This window comes from Ranitomeya variabilis, chromosome 1, assembly GCF_051348905.1.
Source record: "Ranitomeya variabilis isolate aRanVar5 chromosome 1, aRanVar5.hap1, whole genome shotgun sequence".
In the NCBI taxonomy this organism is placed as follows: Eukaryota; Metazoa; Chordata; class Amphibia; order Anura; family Dendrobatidae; genus Ranitomeya; species Ranitomeya variabilis.
In genome coordinates, this window is record NC_135232.1 from 792,222,516 (window position 1) to 792,245,017 (window position 22,502).

General features: G+C 42.8%; 1 protein-coding gene and 1 pseudogene across 2 annotated transcripts in view; one reads left to right on the forward strand and one right to left on the reverse strand.

Moving 5' to 3' along the window:
* The window catches only part of LOC143798974 (carbohydrate sulfotransferase 14-like), a 45,650-nt pseudogene extending 41,379 nt beyond the window's left edge, over window positions 1-4,271 (reverse strand).
* Window positions 1-22,502, forward strand: part of LOC143767958 (neurturin-like) — a 428,017-nt gene that overhangs the window by 21,656 nt on the left and 383,859 nt on the right. The window lies entirely within an intron of this gene.

The following is a 22,502-nucleotide window of genomic DNA, read 5'->3' on the forward strand; positions in this document are numbered from 1 at the left end:
AGCTTTTATTGGGAACATTTTAAATAACGTTCGGGCTGAGCACTTACTTTGGGATTTCCATCTAAATCTCCAAGTGATGTGCTTCAGATGAAACCCTTTAGGGATCTATTCACTATAATGAGGCAGCAGAGTTACTCTGGACTCCATCTGGCCTCTGTTCAGCATTGTCCTTCTTTTCACAAGTGCACAAAACTGTGGGCGACAGTACTTTAATGCAATCCTAAAAAGACAGACACCGCCGGATCACAGGTGCCACATTATAGGGAATCTTCTGCAGGGGGTTCCATCTGAATCATGCATTTCAGAGAAACCTTGGTGTAAGTGCTCAGCGCAGAGCACATGATTATTGTGCGCTGAACCTTACTGCGATCTTTGGAAGGTAGCATAAACAAAACAGCAGGTGGAGAATTGGTTTCATTTATTTTTTATGCCATTCCTTGTGTGGTATAAGTGATTAGGTGACTTTATTCTTCGGTGTCGGTGCGATTACAGTGATATCAAATTTATATTGGGTATTTTATGTTTGGCTGCTGTCACGCACTAAAAGACACTTTTTATTACAAAAACTAGTGTATCACCATTTTTTTGAGAGCTATAATTTTTCCATATTTCAGCCCACAGAGCCATTTCACTGCACTCAAACAAGCAACACTCGCATTCAAATCAGCTCTCACCTCTGATAAACAGGCCTACTTAATATCCCTTGTAACTTCCTTATCCCACAACCACAAACAGTTGTTCAAAACTTTTAACTCCCTCCTCCGCCCACCAGTGCCCCTTCCAACTTCCTTAATCTCTGCTGAGGACTTTGCCACGCACTTCAAAAATAAGATAGACCAAACAAGGCAAGTCTTTGTTATCCGACCACCACACCCCCTTTGTATGCCAGACCAATGCCCTAACCCCATAACTTCCCTCTCCAAAATCACTGAAGGACAGCTTGCTCATCTTCTCTCCAAATCACACCTCACCACTTGTGCACTAGACCCCATCCCATCCCACCTACTCCCCAACCTCACCACTACACTTATCTCATCCCTAACCCATCTCTTCAACCTATCAATAACTTCCCCTCTGCTTTCAAACATGCCACACCTCTCCTCAAAAAGCCTTCCCTTGACCCGAACCCTATGTCCAGCTATCGCCCCATATCTTTGCTCCCATTTGCTTCCAAACTCCTTGAGCAGCACGTCCACGCTGAACTTTCCTCTCACCTGGCATCTAACTCGCTGTTTTTATAATTTTTTTATGCTGTTCACTAAGGGGCTAACTAGTTAACTATGGATTAAAGGGGTTAACTAGTAGGACAGTTTCATAGGTTGGGTCGTTCTGGACGGGGCGATACCAAATGCTTTTATTGTTTATATATATTTCTTTAATAAAAATGTTTATTTAAGGGTACAATATATTTAGTTTTTTATTATTATTTTTGTTTTTTTTTAAATATTTAATTATTTTTTTTTTTTTAACTTTCTTTAACATTTTTACTTTGTCCCACTATGGGACTTTCATTTTTTGCAGGCTGATTTTTTGTACAGGATAGGGATGCAGGAGCATCCCTGTGCTATGAAAACTGTCAATGCTGCACTGACAAAGTTGCTGATCATGCTCTGAGCATGATCTAGCAACTTTGCTAGCTCTGGTGACCTGGATGTTGTCATGACGACATTGGGTCACTGGCAACAATCGGGACCCAGCGATGATGTCTTCCCTTTGCCTGCTCCTGAACTTGATCGCAGCATTTAGGGGGTTAAAGTGCCAGGAGCTGTGCGGTACCTCTCCTGGCACTGAGTGTCTGATGTCAGCTGTCAGAATCAACTGACACCTGGAGGCGAACGTGCGCGCCCAACTTGTGCAAAATCATCGGAAGGTATCCATAAGTCATGGGTCAATAAGGCCCAGGTCACAGGGATGCATGGATATGTCTCAGGTGGGAAAAGGTTTAAATCTTTCCTTGGCGATCAGAAGTTCATTTAATGATGCCTCTAGTTTTATAAGCCTAAAAACATTTTCCCTTGCCCTTTAAGTGTGTCAATAAAACAATTTTAGTTTATTTAACATGCCTGTCATTTCAGGTGACTGTTTTAATAACCTGTATGTACACAAATAATAACTCTATTTCTGGACCTTAAATAAGTTGCATAGTGCATTTTTCACCAGTCTCCCCCTCTGAAGACTCTGTTGTTGTCTCCGAGCTAATAGCTAGTAGCTATGATGTCTTCTACACAACACACAGAGAATTGAGAGATTCCTGCTCTTCTCTGTCTATGTAGCACATAATCAGATGAAGCAGCATGGAGGACATGACACAGCAGTGCTAAGCAGTGTACCTGTGAATCCAGTACTGGGGTGAAAAAAATACTTACTAGAAAGGAGCAGGAAATGTCTGTGTATGTCTGTCCCCTCTTTTTTCCTTATTATATTCTATTATATAAACTGATGTTGAAAATCACTGCATGGGCTGGGGAATACTTCCAGAAATCATTGTCTACGAACATAGTTCATTATACATACACTAGCTATTGAACCCGTTCTACACCCGGGTGGCGAGCATTTATATTGGTATATGGACTCCATCCTGGTATGTGCTGCTTCCATCCTGCACCCTAATCTTGTCATGTGCTGCTAGTATCTTGCGCCCCCTTCCTGTCATGTGCAGACCCCATCCTGCGCCCCCTTCCTGTCATGTGCCGCCCCCATCCTGCGCCCTCATCCTGTTTTGTGCGCCTCCATCTTGTCATGTGCTACTCTCTTCATGTGCCCTCATCCTGTCATGTGCTCCCATCCTGCGCCCCAATCCTGTCATGTGCTCCCATCCTGCACCCCCATGCTGTCATGTGGTGCTCCCATCCTGCACCCCCATGCTGTCATGTGCTGCTCCCATCCTGTGCCCCCATTCTGGTATGTGCTGCCCCCATCCTGGTATGTGCTACTCCAATTCTGCGCCCCCATCCTGTCAGGTGGTGCTCTCAACCTGCGTCCCCATCCTGTCATGTGGTGCTCACATCCTGCCATGTGCTGCTGCCATCCTGCACCCCATCTTGTCATGTGCTGCTTCCATCCTGCACCCCCATCCTGTCATGTGCTGCTCCCATCCTGCTCCCCCATTCTGTCATGTGCTGCTTCCATCCTGCGCCCCCATTCTGTAATGTGCAGTAAAAAGTCACCGGCTTGCTGCGCTGACATATTTTCTATATATAGTCAGTAGAAAGTGGCTGTATTGGTCCGCTGACATATTTTATATACAAATTCAGAAAAAAAATGGCGCCGGAAAGCGCGGACTGCGCAACCACCAATTCCGGCGCCACAACCCTCCTGGGCCACAATACCATCCCAGGATCCGTTGCTTAAAAAATAGTGCCTGAAGAGCGCTATACGCATGCGCCATTTGTGAAGGAGGATTCATGTCCCGGCCTCTGGCCCGAAGAGACCCCGCGGCAATACCGGATAGGTAAGTTGTTGTGCCGGAGATCACGGTATGCTTTCAATGATTACACATACCACGATCTCCTGGGCCATAATCCTCATCCCCGGATGCGTGACTCTGTGGGGTCCAGAGTGCGCAGGTGCGTCATGCTTGCGCAGTCTATAAAGACTTCGGAGAAAGTGACGCTCTGCAGCGGTAGGCGGCTGCTGGCGGTACCGGGGCACGATCTCCAGGCCGTACCACTGCTGGTACTCCTTGATCTCCACAAACTTGTTCCTGTAGGCGGACAGCAGCCGCTCCAGGGGCTCCCGCACGAACAGGAACTTGAAGTTCTGTTGCAGGTGGTGGCGAATCTGCTCGGCAGACAGTTCGGTCAGGAAGACCAGGTGTCTGCGGTGATCCATCTTGAGGCGGGCATCCACACTGTCCAGGCGGCCGTCCAGCACCTTCAGCACCCACTGTCAGTTGGAGCACGCGAGCTTGGGCACGTAGCAGTACAGCAGCTTGTACTTGTCGTTGACGATTATGTGTCGGAGCAGCATCCGCCGTGGGCCCAGGGGCAGCGCCCACACACTGCACGCCATGCCCTGCTGCCCGCATGCCCGCCACAGCATCAGTTCTGGATCTTTCACAGGATCTGCTGCTCCTCCGGCTCCCGACTGTGTGTCCAGGAAGCCACATCTCCACGGGAAGGAGGGCTCTTCACCTCGGCCAGGATGCCGTGCTCTATTATCAGCAGCGGCCCGCTGGAGGCCACAATCACCCCGAACATCAGCATGGAGGGCAGCAGGGTGCTCTGTCCGCGGAGCCGGGAGCAGATCCACCTCCGGGTGGGAGGCGACATCAGGAAGCAGAGTCTAAGGCTATCTGCTCGGCATGGCAATACCGGGGCTCTGGTCCTCTCACTGCTCGGCAGCCTCCGTCCCCGGCACAGGGCTCAGCTCCAGGAAACGTGTCACATGCTGCGTGTGCACGAGTGATGCTCAGACACGCGTGTCACGGCTGCAGGACAGGAATGGAAAGCTCCACAGTCCAATCTATAATATAATGGTAGGAGCTAGAGAACAGGCTGGACTAGTCAGATCTCTCTCTATAGCCCCTGGCTGGCTCTTCAAACTGTTTGCTCTGAAACTCCAGAGTATTTCAGGGCAGAGATAGACATACCTGTCTGCAATCGTGTATACAGACTCCTATTAATGCTGTCTGGTTTGAGCAGCATGAATGGAGTGACAAGTTCTCTTTAAAAATGCTAGAACTGAATTTCAATATTAGCGCCGCCCTGATGGCAACAGCAAACAAAATCTTAATATGGAGATAATAAATACATTACTGTATAACTCACACATATGTTTCCATCATCCACCGATAGACCTGTATGTCTCAGTTAAATAATGTATACAGTAAAATGGATAGGAACACACAAAAAATGAACTAATTAAAGAAAAATAAATAATAAAACTATGTTTAACCCCTTAACTACCGCCAATACGCATTAAAATGGCAGTCGTTAACCCCTTTCTGCCTTTGGACGGAATAGTACGTCCGATGGCAGTACCCCCACTTTGATGCAGGCTCCGGCGGTGAGCCCGCATCAAAGCCGCAAAATGTCAGCTGTTTTGATCAGCTGACATGTGCCCCCAATAGTTGCGGGTGGAATCGCGATCCGCCGGTGCCTATTAACTAGTTTAATGTCAAACTCTGACAGTGGCATTCAACAAGCGTTTCCGGCCATCCGGCCGGAAATACGTGCACCGCTGACCCCTGTCATGTGATCAGGGGTGATCAGGGGTGAGCGGCGCGTCGGCATAAAACCAGAGGTCTCCTGCAGATTTCTATGGTTGTGGATGCCAGATTACTGTGAGTGCCACCCTGTGGTCGGCGCTCATAGCAATGCTGTAATTCAGCTACATAGAGGCGATCTGAGCATCGCCCCTATGTAGCAGAGCAGATCAGGCTATGCCAGCTTCTAGCCTCCAATGGAGGCTATTGAAGCATGGCAAAAGTAAAAAAAAATGTTTTTAAAAATATGAAAAAAATAAAACAAATATAAAAGATCAAATCAACCCCTTTCGCCCCATTCAAAATAAAACAATAAAAAAAAAACCTACACATTTTTGGTATCGCCGCGTTCAGAATCACCCGATCAATAAAAAAAAGAATTAACCTGATCGCTAAACGGTGTAGTAAGAAAAAAATTCAAAACGTCAGAATTACGTTTTTTGGTAATTTTATTTTTTTTTTATCAAAGTTTGGAATTTGTTTTACCACTTAGATAAAAAGAACCTAGACATGTTTGGTGTCTATAAACTCGTAATGACCTGGAGAATCATAATGGCTGGTCAGTTTTAACATTTAGTGAACCTATTGCACTTTTTTTGCAATTTCAAGGCGCTTGGAATTTTTTTCCAATTTTCTAATACATGACATGGTAAAACCAATTTTGTCTTTCAAATCTAGAACTCGTCCTGCAAAAAATAAGCCCTCACATGACCATATTTATAGAAAAATAAAAAAGTTATGGCTCTGGGAAGGAGGGGAGATGAAAACGCAAAACCAAAAAAAGCTCTGGCGGTTAAGTTAAAGGTACTTGTTCCCTCATTCCTTAAAATGGCAGTGGGGAATAAGAGTATAGTGCTGCCCAGCAGTGACAATTCCTGCAGATGTCAGCTGTATATCACACCTGACACCCTGCAGTATCGGACCCGGCCGGTTTTGGTACCAGTCGGGCCTGATTAACCCCTTAAATATCACTGCCAATCACAACACCCCCCTTAGTAACCATTGGACCACTGCAATGAGAATCGTGGGTCCCGATGGTTATCATGGTACCCTGAGGTTATGTGATGACCCCAGGGTACGGTGGTCTGTGAGATCCAGCAATAAACTAAGTCTCACAGGCACAGATAGTGAGACACTGACAGTCTCATACACTGCTGTACATTGAATGAGATGAGTGTTCAGAATAAAAATGATACATGTCCCACAGTGGGACTAAGTAAAAAAGTATAAAAAAGTAAAAATAAATCATGTAAAAAAGAAACATTTGTCATAAAACAAAAATAAACAAAAAAGTTCACATAATTGGTATTGCCATGTCTGGAACAACCCACTCTATAAAAATGGCACATTATTTATTCCATTTAGGGAACACCGTAAAAAATATTTTAAAAAAATGCCAAAATGTCGCTTTTTCATCATACTAACTCACAAAAACGTGAATGAAAAGCGATCAAAAAGTCATATCTAAAAAAATGATATAGCTGAAAATGCCAAACCATCCAAAAACCAAACCCTAATATGGCTCATTTGGCAATACAATAAAAAAGTTACAGCTCTCAGAATTTGACGATGCAAAAACATATTCATTTTTGTAAAATGTTGTTTTTAGTCTGTAAAAAGAGCAAAGCACTAAAATAAGCAATATAAATCTGGTATCCCTGTAATCATACCGACCTGAAGAATAAATCCGCCTTATCACTTATACCGCATGGTGAACCGCTCAAAAATAAAAATAAGAACTATTCTTGTACTGCTGTCTATTTGTTTATTCTACTTCCAAAAAATTGGAATAAGGCTCGGCTCACATTGCCACTGCGAGGTACTTTGCAGTATCTTGTTCACTGGAAGGGGTATGATTTGGAGGATCGGTCATGGGTGTCGGCTCATTCTGTTCATGCTGATCGGTTGGTCCAAGCATTTCATATCCGACATCCTTAGAAACCTGGGGTACCGGTAGCCCCCCATTGAGAGGGGGGTACTGTCATCGCTCTGAACGGGAATAACTTTCCCCATCCTGGGTTGTACAGAGTTAACTTTGCTAGCCTCCTTTTGGTTTGGGGAGGGCTATATTAACTCGCTTTCCTGTGGGGGGTTTGTCAGTGATAGTTCTGTCCTCGGCTGAGCAGCTGACCTTGCTATACCTCTGTATACCGTTTGTTCCCGTGTGCTTGTCTGGTGTATGATCCGGCTTGTCCCTCATTTTGTGTCTGCGCTGATTCTGTACCTCTGCTATTTCTCTGGTTCTGATCTCTGGCTTGCTCTCTGACTGCTCTCCTTGTCTGTGCCCTTGGTTACTGCGTTCCTGTCTGGCTTTTCTGACTTCTGCTTGTATTTGACCATTCTTTAGTCTGTGCCCTTGGATACTGCGTTGCCCTCTGGCTATTGTACCCAGCTTGTCTGTCCACTCTCTCCCTTGCACGGAGCTTAGCTCCTTCTCCAGCCACTCCCCCTGTGATCACGTGTCTCAGGTCCTGTTAGTGCAGCTCGCTCTCTGCAGCAGCTATACACTTCTATTAGTTACTGCTGTCTCCCCATTCACTCCCCCTAGCGTTCACTCCCTGGACACAATCTGTGTGTCTGTCACAACACACACCGTGTGTCATTACAGTGGACAGGTGCCAAGTCCTGCAGGAGAATTACATTTCCATCTTCTAAAAGCTTGTCGGCAGAGGGAATCATGAAGTGCTCTAAAATTTCCTGGTAGACCGCTGCGCTGACTTTGGACTTGATAGAACACAGTGGACCTACACCAGCAGATGACATGGCTCCCCAAACCATCACTGATTGTAGATGCTTCACACTAGACCTTGAAAAATCAAGGTACCAGATTCTGGAGGAAGAGATGAGAGACAGACAATCCAAGCTGCTATGAGTCCAAAATATTCACTACACCCATAGATGAATTCCTTGAGGGGTCTAATTTCCAAAATGGGGTCACTGGTGGGGGGTTTCTCCTGTTTTAATATGTTAGGGGCTCTTCAAATGTGACATGGCATTCACAACTTATCCCAGGCAAATTACGCTCTTTCTTTTCCTAGCCCTACCATGTACCCAAACAGAAGTTTTTCATCACATATGGGGTATAGTCGCGTTCGGGACTAATTGCACAACAAATTATGGGGTCAGTTTTCTCCTATTATTCATTGTGAATATTACAAATTTAGGGCAAAAACATTTTCTGGAAAAAATGAAAATTTTCAATATGATGATCTAATGTTATACAATTCTGTCAAGTACCTGTAGGTTCAAAATTCTCACTATACCCCTGGAAAAAATCTTAGAGGGATGTAGTTTCCAAAATAGTGTAACTTGTGTTTTGTTTTCACTGTTTAGGCACATCAGTGTCTCTCCCAATGCGACATGACTCCCACAGACCATTCCATCAAAGTCTGTATTCCAAAATGTCACTCCTCCCTTTCTGAGCCCAGATGTGCACCTAAACAGTAGTTTTCCTCCACATATGAGATATTGGCATACTCAGGAGAGAGTGCACAACAATTTTGGGGTCCATTGTCTACTGTTACCCTTGTTAAATTAAAAAATTGGGTCAAAAAGTACATTTTTGTGGGTAAAATGTATTTTTTTATTTTCACAGTTCTACTTTATAAACTTTTGCACGTGGGGGTTCAAGGTGCTCACCGCACATCTAAATACATTCCATAAATGGGCTAGTTTCCAAAATGTCACTTGTGGGGGTTTCCACTGTTTAGGCACATCAGGGGCTCTCCAAATGCAACATTGCATCCCTTTTGATTCCAGCCATTTTTGTGTTCAAAAAGTCAAACAGTGCTACTTCCCTTCATTTTTTCCTTCCACATTGCTTTTAGTGCCTGTGAACCATTGGAAGGGTTAATAAACTTCAAGAGTGTGATTTTGAGTACTTTGAAGGAAGCAGTTTTCAGAATGGTGTCACTTTTGGGTATTTTCTGTCATATAGGCTCCCAAAAGTCACTTTAAATGTGATATGGTCTCTTAAATAATGGTTTTGTAAATTTTGTTGGTAAAATTAGAAATTGCTGATCAACTTTTAATTTCCCTATAAAAAAAAGTTGCAGATGTAAAGTAGATATGTGGGAAATATTATATATTAACTATTTTGTCATAACTGTCTGATTTAAGGGCATAAGAAATTAAAAGTTTGAAAATTGTTAACATTTTTGAAATTTTCACAAATGAAAGCAAGTCATATCAAACAAACGTTACAAGTATTATAAAGTACAATATGTCATGAGAAAACAGTCCCAGAATTAGTGGTATCCGTTAAGGTCAAAATTGGCTCAGTCAGTAAGGGGTTAACTCAGCATATAAAGTTATCTATACATGTGCCCTTTTACTCAGATATTTAATTTGTTTTACAACTTCTCGTAAAATCTACATCTATTGCATACTTAGTAAAAAGATCCACTGAAACATAATAACTTATTAACAAAACTGGTCCTATAACATCGTAAAAGACCAGAAAGTAATAGAAAAGGACACTCCAAATAACATAAATCCTACAGGAAACATGGAGTTCGAGTCCACAATATGTAAAGCAGATACATTTTCTTTGAGTACAAAAGCATAGAAAATGACAAAAGTAATATCAACAATGTAAACAGGGTTAGGGAGCACTATGCCTAAGCAGATAACAATGGTATCCTAAATCACAGAGATGTAAAGTGCTATTAGTGCCTATAATAAGCAGTATAATTTTCCAAAGATACCACTAGGAAATAATTAGTTCAGTCCTGGGTTCTGATACCAAACATGCTGCCAGCAGGGGGTACCAGCTTCTTGCAGTATGGAGGCATGTAGAAAGTAACATAAAAACACAGGCACAATCATATGTAGAGAAATATACAAGTGCCGGCCAGCTTACCCATAATGTTGCCTGTGTGATGTATGGTCCGGTGCAGCCCCGACGCCCGTTTCGTGTGGGCTTCCTCTGGGGGCTGGCCATTAAGGTCAAAATTGGCTCGGTCAGTAAGGGGTTAACTCAATATATAAACTTATCTACACATACTACTCACATGCACTTTTACTCAGATATTTAATTTGTTTTACAACTTCTTGTAAAATTTACATCTATTGCATACTTGCCGATATTCCAACAGCCAAAACTGTTGTCCTTCTCCCAGGAATGTCTGAAAATGTACACAAATCACACAGGAATTACTATTTTTCGGTGGGGTATACATAAACCCTTCGCCCTTTGTGTAGAGGGTAGCTCAGAATCTAGAGCCCTGTCTTCAATGAAGTAGCGGTGCGTACGTTCCATTCGTGGGTCTGATAGAAATAGCCGAGCGCTGTACATAGGCAAAGAATGGTAGGGAGGTCGAGCATGAACACCTCTGCTCTATGCTGCAGATCCCTTGGGATTGATGTCTGAGCATCATCTATTGTCTATGATGGATCCAGTGTTATCTGGCCTTATTTTACAACAGAGGTAGTAACTGCTTTTTATGATCATTTTTCCTGTGATGATGAATGAGACTACTGCGGAGGAGTGATCTTTCCATATTAGACACTTAATATGCAACTGTAAAACTGCAGGATCAGGATTTCAAGATCATATAAATATAAAGCTATGAAAGATTAGATGAAACACAACCAACATTTATAAAAAATAGTACGATTTTTAACTTTAAAAGTAAATTTAAGCAAAATGTGATTTCTGCTGCTATTTTCCCTTTAAGCGTGGTATCATTCATTAGGTCATGTTTATTCCTACCCAGGGAGGAACTGTTGATTGGCATGTGCCCAACAAAATTACATTTTCTCAGTCATTAGTTAAAGTTCCGCTAAGATGAATAGAGTGTTTTCCATCTGCTCTATTTCTTTACACAACGCATTTAGTAATTACACAGACCTCGCTGTTTTGGGCTAAAAATTAGCTTTTGATGTTGTTGTTGTCAGCTGTCCAGACCACAGTGTATTTTCCTGCTCAGATGTTATTCTTACAAAACGTAAATGGAGAAGTGCAAGTTTAAACTGCCTCTATTTCTCTTGTTTATAGAGTAACATTATATCGGTAGCAAGTTGTGCCCGCAGTGGTTTAAAAAGGTACTGATTTTGGTTACGTGAAGGTGGCACTTTATACATGGTGAGACCAATTAATGGGGGTGGTCTGGAATCCAAATTAATTTTCCTCCTAAATCCCTATCTATTTAATGCCATAATCTAAACAATTTTCTAATGTACGCATATTAAAAAATCCCAAACCTTCCCTATCTACACTATCTAACTATTTAACTCTTCATACTTAGTCATCATCAGGAGGCAGAGGCTTCGTTCACTGCTGCGGCAGCCTCTGCCCCCTCCATGAAAAGAAGCTTCATCAGTGTACTTGTTTCAGGGCGTGGGCTAGTCCCAAATGTGCACAATGACAGCGCGCTTTCTCACCTGCTCAGATCAGCAGTAATGAACCAGCAGCAGAGCAGAGTGTACTGTTAGAGCGCAGTGTCAGAATACCTGGTGTGCAGAGACTAGTGCCCCCCCGCAAGTGATGTCAGAGCAAAGCATCATCAAAAGGGGAGTTGGAAAAAAATAGCAGTTTGTGTAGTTAGGGAAGGAAAGAGAATTTTAAATTCAAGTATATTGGAAAATAGTTTAGATTATAGCACTAAATAGATAAGGATTCAGATGAAAATTAATTTCAATTTCAGACCACCCCTTTTAAGAAAAAGCCATGAAAGATTTTGGGATAAGTAAAATGCAATTAAGATAAAGTTCTTGGTACAAGTAAGTTATTTTTAACTATGAAAAATATGTACAATTAAAGGCGTCCTGCCATTAAAAATAAAAATACAAAAAAGCTTATAATGCTTCAAAATGAGAAAATAAACTATATCTACCTAACTGATTCTCCATCAGTCTAGTTCTCATGCTTTCCAGTACTTTGGCAGTCTCCACACTTCCTTGAAGAGGATCATGCACCACCTAGACATGTGACCACTGCAGCCAATCACTAGCTCTAACTGGTCACTTCAGCTAGAAACTGGAAAGTGTCAGAATAAGAGTCAGAAAGGATAAGTAAGATGAACGTAACGTTTGTTTTCATAACATGTAAAATGTTTTTGGGACCGGACAACTGCAATATAAAGAGGACTTCATCTGAGTTTATGGCAGCTCAATCCTGAAATATGCAGATAACTCAGGACCAGGGGAATGTGAGTGCTAAATGTTATTTTTAGAAGGTATTCGCCCAGCTGTAAAGGAAGCCAAGTTGTGATGCTTAAAAAGGTTTAGTAATAACAATGGAACAAAATATTCATAGGGCAACATAACACCGTGAGGAATAACCAGCACTTGGAAATCTAGTAACGAATGACTTGGTACATTGTAACTTAACAGAATACAAACATTGATTTTTGTTATTTTTTTGTAGAATGCATTATTCACTACCTGGATAATATGTAGTTTCTATTTGACTAATGATTGATCTCTTAATAATAATTGAAGAAGTTAACTAGTAAAACCTTAGGGCCCATTTAGATGTACCGATGCTCAGGGGACAGGCCGGCAAACACCAGATGAATGAAAAAAAAACCTCTTATTTACGAGGAGTGTTGATTTTAACCAGTCTTAAAACTCATTATCGGCACCATGTCCTGGGTAAACAAGAAGAACAATGTCCCATCAGGTATGAAGTGGCCTCCACTCCATTCATTGCTAATAGTGCTGTCAGAGAAAGCTGAGTACAGTGTTCGGTTTCTCTGGTACTCACATATACTGTGAATGGAACCGAGGTCGAACATATGCACCACCACCCCATTCTCAGGGTCTTGGGATTGCTTAGGGACTCAGAAGTCAGACTTCCAACCATCAGCAAGTTATCTCCTATTCTGTAGCAAGGGGATAACTTGAGTGATTGGGAATAACCCTTTAAAATGACTAATGAGTGCTAAAATTAGGCCATTGTCACAGACCTTCTACATACATAGGTCCGTCTTGTGTGGCTATAGGTTGTCCACATTTTAGGGTTAGTAGAGGAGGACAATATCACATCGACCAGGCTGCCCTGTGGTAAAATTTTGTGTTTCAAAATGGTTCTCTATTGTCACAAGGTGTTTTGGAGCAGAACCCGCGCCTTTCTCAAGCTATAAAACCAAGTAACAGTTCTTTACATTTTAGCGTTGCAATAATATAGTGTCCAGATCAGAAGACCTGCAATGAGAGGAGAGGTCCGGGTACTAAGAGGAACATACTGGCTCACGTATGTATCAGCATGTTGATTAGACTGTAGTAATGAGGAAGAAAATTCCAATATGCCTCTAATTTTAGAGCATCCAGAATTCTGACATAATAGGGAAGTGTTGGAAATTGGCACAATTAAAGCTGCCACTACGTAACAATGGCAACATATACGTATATCGAAAGACATAGCTGATATGATTGGTGGGAATAGTTTAAAGAAATAGGTCTTAAAAGGTGTTAGAAGGATTAGGGGAAGATTTTATCAGGATCAGGTGGTATAATACATGAAGGGTTAAGGAGGCGTAATAAAATCCTGGCAGGTTTTGGCTGGCATAATGTGTCTGTTGATTTAAAAGATGTTCAAGCCAGTTCACACAATAAATGAGCCACACATGTTTGCATTGCTGTGAGACCAAGGCAGCAATCGGACAGATGGCTCAGCTTAGCCGGGAAAAGCCTTCAAATCCAAAACACATTTACAAAGCAGCTCAGAGGGGGCTCAGAGTACGTGAGTTCCTCTCTGCTGCCCTCCAGATGGCTGCACAGGGCAGGATGTGAGGTGGCAGGCGGCAAACAAAAGGCCAATGATACACAACTTTGAAGACCAAAAATATTTAAATACTATTTACATTTTTTAGGATGCCCCAGGGACCTTTCACTTACAAAGGAAATAGGGCACCGATCTGTAACTCCACTTTTGGGGGCACAGTATCTTCAATGGAAATTCCAGTACTCCATTGAGAAGTACTTATATAGTATGCTCTGCTCTGCTTGGGAAAGGCTCGAACAAGAGACCTGAAATGTAGCACATATTGGTGAATAAAAAGATCCATTTTCCGTTTCACTATTTTGTTTTATTTTTTTTATATTTGATGGGGTCCTGCTGAGCCCATGACCCTTGGAGGAGTTTTTTTGTGCAATTTATCGTACTGTTATTTTATTAAACTGTGTAACAAGCATTGGGTACAAATGTTGTTTCTGTATTTGTTTGCATCTTGCTATCGTGCAATTTTCAGGTACAAAGTTTTCAAGGGCTTTTATCCTAATGTAACTTCTATTATCATCTATACATTGATGTTACAGCATTCTTATATTTGTATACCGTATTTTTCGCTTTATAAGACACACACCCAAATTTGGTGAAGAAAAATTGAAAAAAATATTTTTTTATGTTAAATGGGGGTCTGTTTTATAATGCCAGTGTCCATCTTTCAAATCATATATATCTCCCTCATCCTGGTATCTATTTAACCCCCATCCTGGCACACGGCCCCCCTGTGCTGGCACATTGCCCCCCTGGTCTGGTGGCACATTGCCCCCCTGTGTTGCTGGCACACTGCCCCTTGTGCTGGCACATTGCCACATTGCCCCCTCTGGAACATGGCCCCCTTGTGCTGGTACATTACCCCCCTGTGCTGGTACATTGCCCCCTGTGCTGCTGGTACATTGGCACAGTGCCCCCTTGTGCTGGCACACAGCCCCCCATTTCATCCTGGATATGTCCCCTCCGGTCACTATATGACTACCTGCTGGCAGACACATGGCCCCCCCCAATCACTATATGCCCCCCTGCTGGTACGCACGGGCCCGGCGTCAGCACCCAGCATACCCGTGCAAGTGCCAGGGCCCTGAGCAGGCGGGGGGGCCCACCGCTGTCAGGGACACCTGCGCACTATGGGGGCCTGGTGTCTGTGCTAGTGCAGACACCCGCTTGATCAGGGTCAAGGCACTTGTGATGCTTACCTCTTCCAGCTTCACCGCTGCGGTGTTTGATGACTGTGACGCTCAGTCCAGAGGAAGCGATGACGTCACGTCTGTGCGCCCTCTGCCTGAGCAGTCGCAGTTCAGAGAGCTGGAAGATGATGACATCGAGGAGTCCGGAGCAGAGCAGCAGCCAGCAATGAGAGGTGAGTATTTAATTTTTTTATGTTTGGAGCATTATATATGGGGACAATCATATACTGTATGGAGCATTATGTGAGGCTTATTATACTATAAGACCATTATTTGGGGCTCATTATACTGTATGGAGCAATATATGGGGCTCATTATACTCTATGGGGCCCATCCTATACTGTATGAAGCATTATATGGGGCTCGCTATATATGGAGCAATATATGGGGCCCATCATATACTGGAGCATTATATGGAGCCCATCATATACTGTATGGAACATTATATGGGACCCATTATATATGGAGCAATATATGGGGCCCATTATACAGTTTCGGAGTAATACATGGGGCTCATTATACTGTATGGAGCAATATACAGTATGTGGCTCATTATACTGTATAGAGCATTATATGAGGTCTATTATTCTGTATAGATAAATATATGGGGCTCATTGTTCTGTATGGAACATTATATGGGGCCTATTATTCTGAATGGAGCAATATATGGTGCCCATAATACTGTACGAAGCATTATATGTGGCTCATTATACTGTATGAAGCATTGCATGGGGTCCATTATTCTGTATGGATAAATATATGTTGCTCATTATTCTGTATGGAGACATATGTGGAGCTCATTATTATGTATGGAGCATTAGGTGGTGCCCATAATACTGTATGGAGCAATATATGAGGCACATTATTCTGCATGGAGTATTATGTGTTGCCCATAATACTGTATGGAGGACTATACTTTCCGGTTTCCGACCTATTGAAGAATTTACAATAGATATCACTCATGTAATGTAAGAAGTGAAATCTTTGGCAATGTACTATACCTATATTTGTCTGCTGTAACTGTGCATTATGAATTTTGGTATGTGTTAAAGGGGCCCAGTGAAACTCTTTCACCCAGGGCCCATGAAAATCTGGAGCCGGCCCTGGGCACGCACATGGCCGCCCGGTCACTATATACCCCCTGCTGGCATGCACATGGACCCCCCAATCACTATATGCCCCCCTGCTGGCACGCACATGGCCCCCCCGGTCACTATATGCCCCCCTGCTGGCATGCACATGGCCCCCTTTCTCTATATGCCCCCCCTGCTGACACGCAAGTGCCCCCCTCTCTCTATATGCCCCCCTGCTGGCACACAAATGGCCCCCCTCTCTCTATATGCCCCCCTGCTGGCATGCAAATGGCCCCCCAGTCACTCTATGTCCCCCTGCTGGCACACACATGATAGAATAACAAACACTTAACTCACCTCCCGATGATGACTCCATGCTCCCAGCTCCTCAGTTGCGCTTCCTGTTTCCTGGGCATCCGATCATGTGACCTGGGCAAACAGTGATGACATCACTGTGCTGTGCCAATCACATGATTGGATGTCGGCACAGACACAGAAAGAGCCACGGGGGAGCTGAGAGCACGGAGCTATCATTGGAAGGTGAGTTAAGTGTTTGTTATTTTATCATGTGCGTGCCAGCAGGGGGCATATAGAGAGAGGGGGTCATGTGCATGCCAGCAGGGGGGCATATACTGTAGTGAACGGGGGGCCATATGCATGCCAGCAGGTGCATATAGAGTGACCGGGGGGCAATATCCACGATGGGAGGGGGAGTGCAGGCACATGCAATATGCACCACTTCGCTGTCATCCAACTTGGCGCGGCTTCAGCACCGAGGTGATGGACAGCGGGTGCAGTGAATATTACATGAGGCTAATGAGTGGGAGCACGTGACCTTCCGCTGTCTCTGCAGCCCGCAGCCAGCCCACTCCAGCCCCCTGCCTCCCCTCCTCTACAGCACACGGATTGTAAGACACACACCCCACTTTCCCCCAAAATTTAGGGGAACAAAACTGTGTTTTATAATCCGAAAAATACGGTAAGTTATCTTGTGTGCAGTGTTATAGTTTTTAGAAAAATTCTGTTTCTGCTCTTCAAAAAGAACTGTACTATTAGCAAACTAAAACTACATAAAATATATTATCAGAGAAATCTGCTTCCTTACCCACTTAAGAGCCATTTCTTCCACCCACCCACCTTCTGAACCATCCTCTTGGCTCAAGATTGTCTTTCTCAAAAAAGATGGACTGCAGGTGTCATGGAACATAACCCATTATACAGAATGAAAAGGGGAAAGAGAAGAAGAACTGAATGGGAAAATAGGTCAAGGGAGACACAGAAATATAATGCTGAGCTTTATAACATGGTCTTTCCCTCACACCAGAGCTATATCCTCATCCACACAGTTCAGTAATGCTGTATATTGTCCTTCATGCTGCTTTTGCTGCTTATCTCTGTGTGGTAAAAAGGAATAAAGCACAGGAATCCCCCTCTGTATGCGCTGTGCAGCTAGTCTCCTCTCACCAGCTCAGAGTCAATTGCAAAAGCAGAGACAGAGCTTGCAAAAGGGAAACTGGTGAAAATTCAGGATACCAGTATAATGATACAATATAATGGCCAAAAATAATGTTATTCTTCATTCGGCTTATTCTGAAAAGCTACTTTTCAGCACTATTACCCTTCAAGATATAACTGTCTGAGGTAGTATTGCTACACGAAAGTATTTCATACTACATATTGCAAGCTTAATATAGTTTTTTGTGAGTTGAACTCTCCTAGGTATTTTTTTCTTGGTGTGATGTGTTTCCTCCTAAGTAAAATGTTAAGTTCTGATTATTAACATTCCTGTTGTTGCTGAGGTTTTTCTAGTTGTATCATTTTTGCAACCAGTGATCTGAATAAACATGTGCAGTAACTAATTGTCCATAGCTGTATCAATGTCTGTATGCTGAGAGTAAACATATTATCTCATTGTTGTTACAGGAATGTTCTAGATCAGAATATCCACCTCCTCTTAGACGTGCACGATTAGGAACAAATAAACTAAAGTCAAATGCTTATATCAAACTAATATGATGAGCAGTGGATAAAAGTGCCTTACTTTCTATGGGTTGTTTATGAATAAATGGATAGCTGACAACTGGCCAACTTCTTCTTTACACAAGCACATCCCATTTTCAGCAGCCATTACTTTTAGTGTCTTAGCGATAAATTATCTCGGCTCATCCTTAAAGCAGAATAAGTTAGGGCTGATGAGCTATATTCAGTACTGACATTCTTTCTTCTGTAGGATCACGCTGGAAACAAACAGCTCCCCAGTGGCAATATGCCATCATTTTAGACTGTGCCGACTCCTGTAATGAGGCGTCAAAATAATTTATGTGAATGTAGCGGGTGAGCGTTGGCGGTGACGTCACTTCACTCAAAAGTGTTTGCCTGCCCCCTCTATTCTACTGGAATCCCACAGCCATTGAGAGTAGAGGCTGGGTCTCACATATGGTGGGAATTTAATGTTCTATTTATGTGAATGGAGCTGTCCTTGCAGCAAGCACATTCAAGCCCCATTCAGATGAGTTAGACTTTCCTCTTGTTACAAGTAGCAGTCATGAAAGGAGAAAACAGAGCTGTAATCATGCTTCACCTTGCTCTTTTCAAGTTATGGGGGCAGCATGTAGCACTGAGCAGTCATGGCTGTTCTCCAGTCATTCCCACTGATCAGTTAATTGACCTCCTACTTAGGACAATCACGGGCTAGGTGAGGCATCAATCAACTGAACAGTGGGCATTAATGGAGAATGGCTGGAATAGCTTCTGCTACTTGTGTTAGACACATGTTCAGGAGAGAACTGGGAGAGAAAAAGTACAGCAAGATGGTCAAAAACAGGCCATCTACTGACAAATAAGTATAGCGTCGCAGAGATTCCACTCTCTTTAGCTTCAGTTAGCATTAACACAGGCGATGTGTTCTGGTCCAAACATGGGACGTTTTATTATTGTCATAAAACTCCAGTGGGTTCTAAACAAAACAGCCTCTTATACAATGGTATAACAGAAAATAAACAGTTCATGTTTCTCATGTTTCACATTCTCATTGGGGTCTGTTACAAACCCCCAAATATAACAGAAATAATGGAAAATCTACTACTAAGTCAGATAGATGAAGCTGCAACCCATAATGAGGTCCTTCTTACGGGGACTTTAACTACCTGGATATTAACTGGGAAACCGAGACCTGCAAAACCCATAAAGGCAACAGGTTTCTGCTAATAACAAAGAAAAATGATCTTTCACAATTGGTGCAGAATCCAACCAGAGGAGCAGCACTTTTAGACCTAATACTATCTAATAGACCTGACAGAATAACAAATCTGCAGGTGGTCGGGCATCTAGGAAATAGCGACCACAATATTGTACAGTTTCACCTGTCTTTCACTAGGGGGACTTGTCAGGGAGTCACAAAAACACTGAACTTTAGGAAGGCAAAGCTTGACCAGCTTAGAGATGCCCTTAATCTGGTAGACTGGGACAATATCCTCAGAAATAAGAATACAGATAATAAATAGGAAATGTTTAAGAACATCCTAAGTAGGCACTGTAGCGGGTTATACCTTGTGGGAATAAAAGGACAAGAAATAGGAAAAACCCAATGTGGCTAAACAAAGAAGTAAGAGGCAATTAACAGTAAAAAGAAAGCATTTAAATCTACTAAAACAGTTTGAAGCTCTAAAAAATTATAGGGAGAAAAATACTTTATCTAAAAAACTAATTAAAGCTGCCAAAAAGGAAACAGAGAAGCACATTGCTAAGGAGAGTAAAACTAATCCCAAACTGTTCTTCAACTATATTAATAGTAAAAGAATCATAAGTGAAAGTGTAGGCCCCTTAAAAAATTGTGCGGAAAGAATGGTTTTAGATTACGAGGAAAAAGCTAATATATTAAACACCTTCTTCTCCAAAGTATTCACGGTGGAAAATTAAATTCTAGGTGAAATCCCAAGAGACAATGAAAACCCTATATTAAGGGTCACCAATCTAACACAAGAAGAGGTGTGAAACCGGCTAAATATGATTAAATAGATAAATCTCCGGGTCTGGAAGGCATACACCCACGAGTACTAAGAGAACTAAGTAATGTAATAGACAAACCATTATTTCTTATATTTAGGGACTCTATAGCGATGGGGTCTGTTCCACAGGACTGGCGCACAGCAAATGTGGTACCAATATTCAAAAAAGGCTCTAAAAGTGAACCTGGAAATTAGAGGCCAGTAAGTCTAACCTCTATTGTTGGTAAAATATTTGAAGGGTTTCTGAGGGATGTTATTCTGGATTATCTCAATAACTGTTTAACTCCATATCAGCATGGGTTTATGAGGAATCACTCCTGTCAAACCAATCTAATCAGTATTATGAAGAAGTAAGCTATAGACTGGACTAAGGTGAGACAGTGGACATGGTATATCTTGATTTTTCCGAAGCGTTTGATACCGTGCCACACAAGAGGTTGGTACACAAAATGAAAATGCTTGGTCTGGGGGAAAATGTGTGTAAATGGGTAAGTAACTGGCTTAGTGATAGAAAGCAGAGGATGGTTATAAATGGTATAGTCTCTAACTGGGTCGCTGTGACAAGTGGGGTACCACAGGGGGTCGGTGTTGGGACCTATTCTCTTCAACATATTTATTAACGATCTGACAGAAGGTTTACACAGTAAAATATCGATATTTGCAGATGATACAAAACTATGTAAACCAGTCAATACAGGAGAAGATAGTATTCTGCTACAGATGGATCTAGATAAGTTGGAAACTTGGATGCAGATGTGGTTCAACAATGATAAATGTAAGGTTGTACACATGGGAAGAAGGAATCAATATCACCATTACACATTGAATGGGAAACCACTGGGTAAATCTGACATGGAGAAGGACTGGGGGATCCAAGTTAATGATAAACTTACCAGGAGCAGCCAGTGCCAGGCAGCGGCTGCCAAGGCAAACAGGATCATGGGGTGCATTAAAAGAGGTCTGGATACACATGATGAGAGCATTATACTGCCTCTGTACAAATCCCTGGTTAGACTGCACATGGAGTACTGTGTACAGTTTTGGGCACCGGTGCTTAGGAAGGATATAATGGAATTAGAGCGAGTACAAAGGAGGGCAACAAAATTAATAAAGGGGATGGAGGAACTACAATACCCAGAGAGATTAGCAAAATTAGGATTTATTAGTCTAGAAAAAAGATGACTGAGGGGCGATCTCATAACCATGTATAAGTATATAAGGGGAAAATACAAATATCTCTCCGAGGATCTGTATACACCAAGGAATGTGACGGTCACAAGGGGGCATTCTCTGCGTCTGGAGTAGAGAAGGTTTTTCCACCAACACAGAAGAGGATTCTTTACTGATAGGGCAGTGAGAAGCTGGATTTCCTTGCCTGAGGAGGTGGTGATTGTGAACTCAGTCGAGAGGTTCAAGAGAGGCCAGGATTAGTGTTGAGCATTCCGATACCGCAAGTATCGGGTATCGGCCGATACTTGCGGTATCGGAATTCCGATACCGGGATTCCGATACTTGCCGCGTATCGGATACCGGAATCGGAAGTTCTAAGATTCAAAAAGCAGAAATTCAGCCAATGAGATTGATTCCAAGTGTGGGCACATCCTGTTTAGCATGGAGGGCATGAAACTACTGGCAAGGCTGTGATTGGCTGGTGTAATGATGTCATGATGCAGTTTAAAAGTCGCTGGCGCCATTTTGCGATCACTCTGCTGTGAATTCAGTTAGTGACAGGACGCTGTTTGCTGACTGAGGGACAGTTTAGAGATAGCGATTTGCTTCTTTGTGCTTTCCAAAGGCTAATTTAGCAACCGCTGTGTTCACCTACTATTCACCTTGCTTTTGCCTTGTAGCGCTGTTTTCACAGCGATCTGCAGGGTCTGTGTGTGTGTGTGTGTGAGTGCAGCCCAGTCTCCAGTCTGAGTGCAGCCACATAGGCCATCCATAGTTGGTTGTATTCAGTTCAGGGAGGGTGGTTCATTGCCTCATACTGTTCCTTTTTTTTTTTTTTTCCCAAGTAGTGTAGTCTGCTGCTAATTTATTCAAAAAAATCCTATTAGTGTCTTTCCACCCGTCTCCAGCTAATTTGTGGAAAAACACTACATAGGATAAAGTAGAGGAGGGTTTTTGGGCCTTGCAGCGCCGTTTACGGCTGTCTGCACGGTCTCCGTGTGACTGCAGCTCGCCCTGTAATCTGTGAGCAGCTGTAGCCTGGTTGTCTCCAGCTCAGGGTTTTTCACTGCGTCATACCGCCAAATCAATTTTCTTTTTTTTCAAAGTAGTGTAGTCTGCTGCTAATTAATTTTA